The sequence below is a fragment of the Sturnira hondurensis genome, unplaced genomic scaffold (assembly GCF_014824575.4).
Source record: "Sturnira hondurensis isolate 20B ecotype Veracruz unplaced genomic scaffold, ASM1482457v3 Scaffold0004136, whole genome shotgun sequence".
Lineage (NCBI taxonomy): Eukaryota > Metazoa > Chordata > Mammalia > Chiroptera > Phyllostomidae > Sturnira > Sturnira hondurensis.
Genome location: NW_028076767.1, coordinates 39,796,229 through 39,802,437, shown reverse-complemented (window position 1 = coordinate 39,802,437; position 6,209 = coordinate 39,796,229).

The following is a 6,209-nucleotide window of genomic DNA, read 5'->3' as shown; positions in this document are numbered from 1 at the left end:
CCAAGGAAAGCCACTGTGGTGAAAGAGGTGCTCAACACGTAATCACACGTTGCAGACGTCTTTACAAGACTCCCGTGAGCAAGTGAAGTGTAGACAAACGAAAGAACCTCAATACAGAAAATTTACTTTTCCCAACATCAGACAATTGTCGGTAGAAGTGGGTTTAGAATTTAGGTGCCGATTCCATGATTCTCTTTGCTTGTGGCTCTCTGTTTGGTCCATAGTGAGGTCATTGTTACTTGGAATGAGTGGGTCTTCACACAGACATAGGCTTGTGGAGAATGGATAAAGCACAGCTGTGCAGAGAGCTTCCATTTGACCCTGAGATCCACTCCCCGCCTTCTCTATCTTGCTCACTGCATCAGAGATTCCATCAAAGGGCTCCCTGGCCCTGAAGCTTCCTGTTGGTATTGGCCACAGAGATTGGAGAGTGGCTGGCCACAGTCCCAGGCCTCTGCCTTATTGATTCCCTCTGCACTATTCACACCTTTACCAAACTCTCCTCAAATTATCCTCTTTGGAGTACACCATTTGCTTTCTGCTGGGACTTTGATACACAAGCTTTATTACCAGCAACCAGAACTGTTTGGGGTTAAAAAGAGAAGGTGACCTGGCCGAAGAGGAATCAAGTTTCTTACCACTCCATACTGGGTTCAGCATAGGCTGATGGCAAAGGAAGGGGGTAGAGTTGTTCCAATAGCCATGCGTTTTTAAGAAAGCTGGACCCTTCCTCTTTCCGTCAAAGGTGGGATGACATTTCCATCAGTGGGATCTCACCAGGTCAGGAAGAGAGGCCTAGGCTCTGTGGTGTCCTGTTGCCCAGGGCTGACTTGGACAAAAGGCCATACGATTCCTCCAGTGGATGTGGCCTGGACTCGTGTCAAGAGTGGTCAGGTCATCTGGGGCTGGACTCCCCAGGTGTCTACCTACTCTTACAAGTCCTAAAACTAAAAGGCAACCTAATCCTCACATTTCAGACCTATCATTGGCACCTAAATTACAGTGTCATAATTAAGCTTTATATTTAAGACTTTCATTTAGGCTTTGGATACTTTAAGGAACAGTGTAGTGACTAGAGAAAGTCTCATCACCAAATGTCCCTTGTTTGGAGGTCTCTAGACTCAAGAGAAGAGATTGTCCTGGGAAGGCTACCAGGACACCACCACCGTCCCACATGGGGAAGACAGGTTTGACCCTGAGGTTGGGATGCTTGCTATTTTGTGTCTTCTCTTGGGAATGGTTTATACACTTGAGAGGACACAGTCAGGGCCCTGAAGCTATCAGGCTCTAGCAATGGGAAGGTCCGGCTCTGACCTTACCTCTGAACCCATTGGCTGTCCACCTAGTTATCTCCGCATTTCTAACTGCCTCTAGTTTTAATCCTCTGTCCCTCGCTTCGGTACACTACTATGTCTTTTGTTACTTCAGTGGTGCGTGTTTACTTATTCCAGTATTTATTGAGCGGGCAGGGACTTGGTTACAATGGGCAGCTGTGCCTATGGGGACTACAGTCCAGAGACTTAGAGTCTAGTGGAGGAGACAGATATGCAAGAAGATAATCACACATTTGTCCCTTGTTTTGCCAGCTTTACTGTAAACAGAAGGCAGAATTCATATCGACTGTTTTGTATCCATTGAGGGCCAAGTATATAGGTGACATGTGGTAAATAGTTTGTTTTATAAGTTTTCTGCTAATAATTGAGAATTTGTTACTTTGTCTGTCTTGGTTGTCAAAGCATTGGATCTAGCTGCGAGGCAAAGAAGGAAATCCGATTAGAAGCTGATGCTTGCTTAGCATTCGCTGTCCATTCTGGGACGCAGATCAGACTAGATCTGAGGTAGTCGGCTAGAATGCAGTCGGCTCCACATTCTAGTTCCTTTTGCTGGAGGCGTAGGAGCTGCTGTCACTGACGAGCCTCTCCAGCCCGCTGCAAAGAACCGCTTTCCAATAAGGACAATAAAGCCGAGGAAAGAGCAGTGTTTCATCTCTCAGGGGTCAGAAATTGTTCTCCAAATCACCCCATTGAAAGGCACAGGAAGGAAAAGACCCTATATGAGGCTCACAGTCTACTGCGTGAGTTTTTTGTAAATATATATTCTGGATATTTATTGCCACTGGCCGATAATGTCTGGCTATTTCCCTGTAGGAACTAGGCACACAGTTATTCAAATCAATATATTCTAATATTCTTTGGGATTGGTTCACTTCAATTATTAATTTACTTTCTAACATTCTTGGTATTTTTTATTTTTAGTTAAAACAAATTTTACTTGTTAAATGCAGCAGGAGTTACATGATGAAAATGGTTCTTTGCAAGGAAATGAAGTAGTTTTAAAAGCACAGGAGCTTTTATGTTGGTCGCTGTCACTAGGTATTACCACCACCCCTTTCATCTAGACCCCAAATATTCCCATCGAAGAGTTCAATCAATTACAATAGCATTTATACATTTCTTCAAAATTTTTATTTTTATGTCATTGTCTATTTTTGTACTTTAGTTTTTGTTTATCTTAACAACAATTATGATTTTTTCCTTAAATGGTTACCTTAACTAGCCAGCATGTCCAGCTCATATTTGTAGTAATTTGCTCAAGATCTCAGCCTTTACTTTGAATTTTAAAGCCACTGGAACTTCTTTCATTTGTGTCTGTAAGGAACCAGGTAAAGGGATTCTCTACTGCTCACTCTGCTGCTGGACTAGAGTGCTCTCTTAGGTTCAGCCGTGTGCTCCCATCCCGCTAGTAACTCTGTACTGTGTTAGTGTCTGTAGTTCATGTATGCATCTAGTTCCCCCCTTGTCCTTTGGATTGGCTGCACACCAGTTGTCTTCTGGCTTACAGCTCTGGCCTCTCCTGACTCCCCCTTCCGACAACAACTTTAGTGGGTACCATAGGAATGTTTTCCCAAACTCCAATTAGGAAGGGAAATAATGCTTCTGTCAAACTTGTTCCAGGCCTGAGGTACAATCCAGATGCCTTGTTCCAGAAAGGAAGGAAGGAAGGAAGGAAGGAAGGTAGGAAGGAAGGGAGAGAGAGAGGAAGGGAGGGAGGAAAGACAGAAGGAAGGAAAAGAGAGAGAAAGAGAAAGAGAGAAACTGTTAGCTAATTAAGCACTAATGGAAGCTGGCCGGATGGATAAGATCTGAAACCAACCAAAAGGTGAGTTTATGGATGGATGCTTTATAGAATTAGAATAGAGGAATATAGAATTGAAAGAATGCTTTAGCAGAGTTAGAAATATTCTTTGGCAGAAAACCAATAATTGATATCTGTGCTATTACTTTAATATTTATAGCTGTTATGATGCTTAAATCTTTTAAATAGCTAGAATGAATTAACTGGAACTATGAAAAGCATAACTTCTCTTAAGGAATCTCTAACAGAAGAGGTAATAATTTTCAGCATAGGAAGGTGTAAATATTAATATTAAGTTCACCTAAAGAAGAATGAGCCAGGAATCTATTAAAAATGTATTAGTTATTATTACATCTAGTAGTGAGTAACAGAAACCCAGAAGAACAAGATGGAGCTTCATTTCTCTCCATGTAAAAGGCTACACATAGGCAGTTTTTGAAGTCATTGGGGGTTATAGCTCCTCCAGTCTTTCTGTTTTACTGTCTTTAATGTTCTATCTCATGGTCCAAAGTAGCTGCTGAAGCTCCAGTTGTCACATTTGTATTATAGCCAACAGGACAGATGGATATTAGAAACGTATACCTTGCTTATATCGCATTAGATAAAACTTAGTCATATAACTCTGGCTGCTGTACCTCAGTGGATTGAGTGCCAGCCTGCAAACCAGAGGGTTGCTGGTTTGATTCCCAGTAAGGGCACATGTCTGGGTTGCAGGTCATATCCCCAGTATGGGGTGTGCTAGAGGCAACCAAACATTGATGTTTCACTACCTCTCTTTCTCCCTTCCTTCCCCATCTTTCTAGAAATAAATAAATAAAATCTTTTTAAAAAGAGTATATTAAAAAAAAACCTTTGTCATATGGCCATACCTAGTTTCTGGGAAGCTAGAAAATGTCTTCACACCAGGTGGCCACACGCCCAGCTAAAAATCAGAAGTACTATTGCAAGGAAAAAGAAAAGAATGGATGTTGTGGAGTAGATAAATACAATGTAACTGGGAACTGTTTGGGTAGAAAGATCCATGAGCATTTCATGAAAACAAAGTCCCAAAGAATTTCTACCTTCTGATATTAGATAGTCACAGTACATGTTAAATCATTTTCAGGAACATTTTTATAACAGAGCCACAGGCGCAACTCTCAAGGGGCTGGGTTTGGAAGCACATCACAGGTTATTACTCCCGCTGTGGGTGATGAGAACGAAGAAGAGTGTGTGATGTGGAGAACAAAGACCTCAGAGATTTAGCGATAAATGGACTCGAGAAGTGGGATGGCAGCCTGTCACCGGCTGAGGAACGATTTTGATCATTGTCAGTGGAGTTACTCTGAAGCACAGATTTGGGACTTGGGGAGTTTGGGGTTCTCCTGAGCAGCATTTCTGCACTTAGATTTTCAAATCAGAGAAGCTGAAATGTCAACTCAAAATGACAATGATTTTTTGGAGTTATCTTTTCTTTTTCAGTAATTTCTTTTTCCAAAGGAGTATTTTCCCTCCCAAACTGTTCAGTTTTAACCCTTTCTTGTGATTTCCCACAGTAGTGATATTTACTCAGTAGTACTTTAAGTTAACTTATTGTTCTTTTTTTTAACTGAATTTATTGGTGTGACATTGGTTGACAAAACCATATAAAAATATGGAACGCTTCATGAATTTGCGGTCATCAAGTGAACTTATAGTTCTTAACTCACTGTTAGAAAGTGATTTATGTGCCATGGAAACTAGAGTTCACCAGTTTGTATAGACACTAAAAATGAAGCAAAAGACCTACCCCCCTCAACCACTGGACCTCGCACCAGCCCACTCTGCCCACTCATTCCTGCTGAAGGACCTTTAGGGCTGAACCTCTGGAGGCCAGGGACGCTTTCTGTTGCGCTTGGTATCCTAGCAGAGTGGCTCTCACAAAACTAGCTCTTAATAAATATTTGTTGAAATAATCTGAAGATGATTCATCATAGACAACAACAGGAAGGCACATAAAAACTAACAGCACAACATTTGATTAGTTTGCATCATTTTTTGTAGTTCTAACAGAAAGGAAAATTCACAGCAAGACAGCACTGGGGAGCCTTGCACTTTTGTAAAAAAGTGATGAAGGAAAAAATATTTATTTGACAACTGCTCTTCAGTGGGAAAAACCCCCAGCTGTAAACTGCAAAGAAGCAAAGCAAAGCAAAACAACAAAAAACCAAAACCTAATCATCGAGTCTAAGCATTTTACCATACTAGATTTTCAGGACACAAGATTATTCCTTTTGCTACTTCTGTTCGCCAAGTTCTGCCCATTTGCCAAAATAAAGATGTCCTTCCTCCGGCCAAACCCAGCTGTAAGAGTCAATGAACGACTTCAGAGTAGAAGACAGACACTTCCTGCAGGAGGGTTCCCCGGGCAAAGAACCTGCAATCAGCACTAGTGACAGAATTTGTGAGGCCCAGTGCAAAAAGAAAACATGAGGACCCTTACTTAAAAGTCAGGGGAAAAAAGTGCCATTAAAGATATTGCAGTAGAAGTTTTTTCCCATCTTTCAGTTTCTCTCTTGACTTGTCATGGTGTTTTTGTTGTCGTTGTTGTTATTGTTATTTTGTTATTTCATGCTTCCCTAAGTAAAGAAAAATTAACAATTGTAAATTACTGGCATGATTTTTTTAAAATTGAGAAATGCTTACTTTTATTTATTTATTTATTTAAAATTGTTGTTCAAGTACAGTTGTCTCCATTTTCCTCCCACCATCTCCTCCCACCTCTAGTCATCCCCACCTCCCACCCTCGATCCTACCCCACCTTTGGCTTTGTCCATTTGTCCTTTATACATATTCCTTGACAACCCTCCCCACTAAAGCCCCGGATGTCCCTTCCCACCTCCCCTCTGGTTACTGTCAGTGAGTCAAAAATTTATGATACATTTACACAATAAAATACTATGCAGCAGAAAGAAAGAAGGAGCTCCTACCTTTTGCGACAGTCTGGATGGAGCTGGAGAGCATTATGCTAAGTGAAATAAGCCAGGCAGTGAAAGCAAGAACTTCAAAGAGAAATAGATGAATTCGCACTTGAAAAATTATATCTATTATAAAGG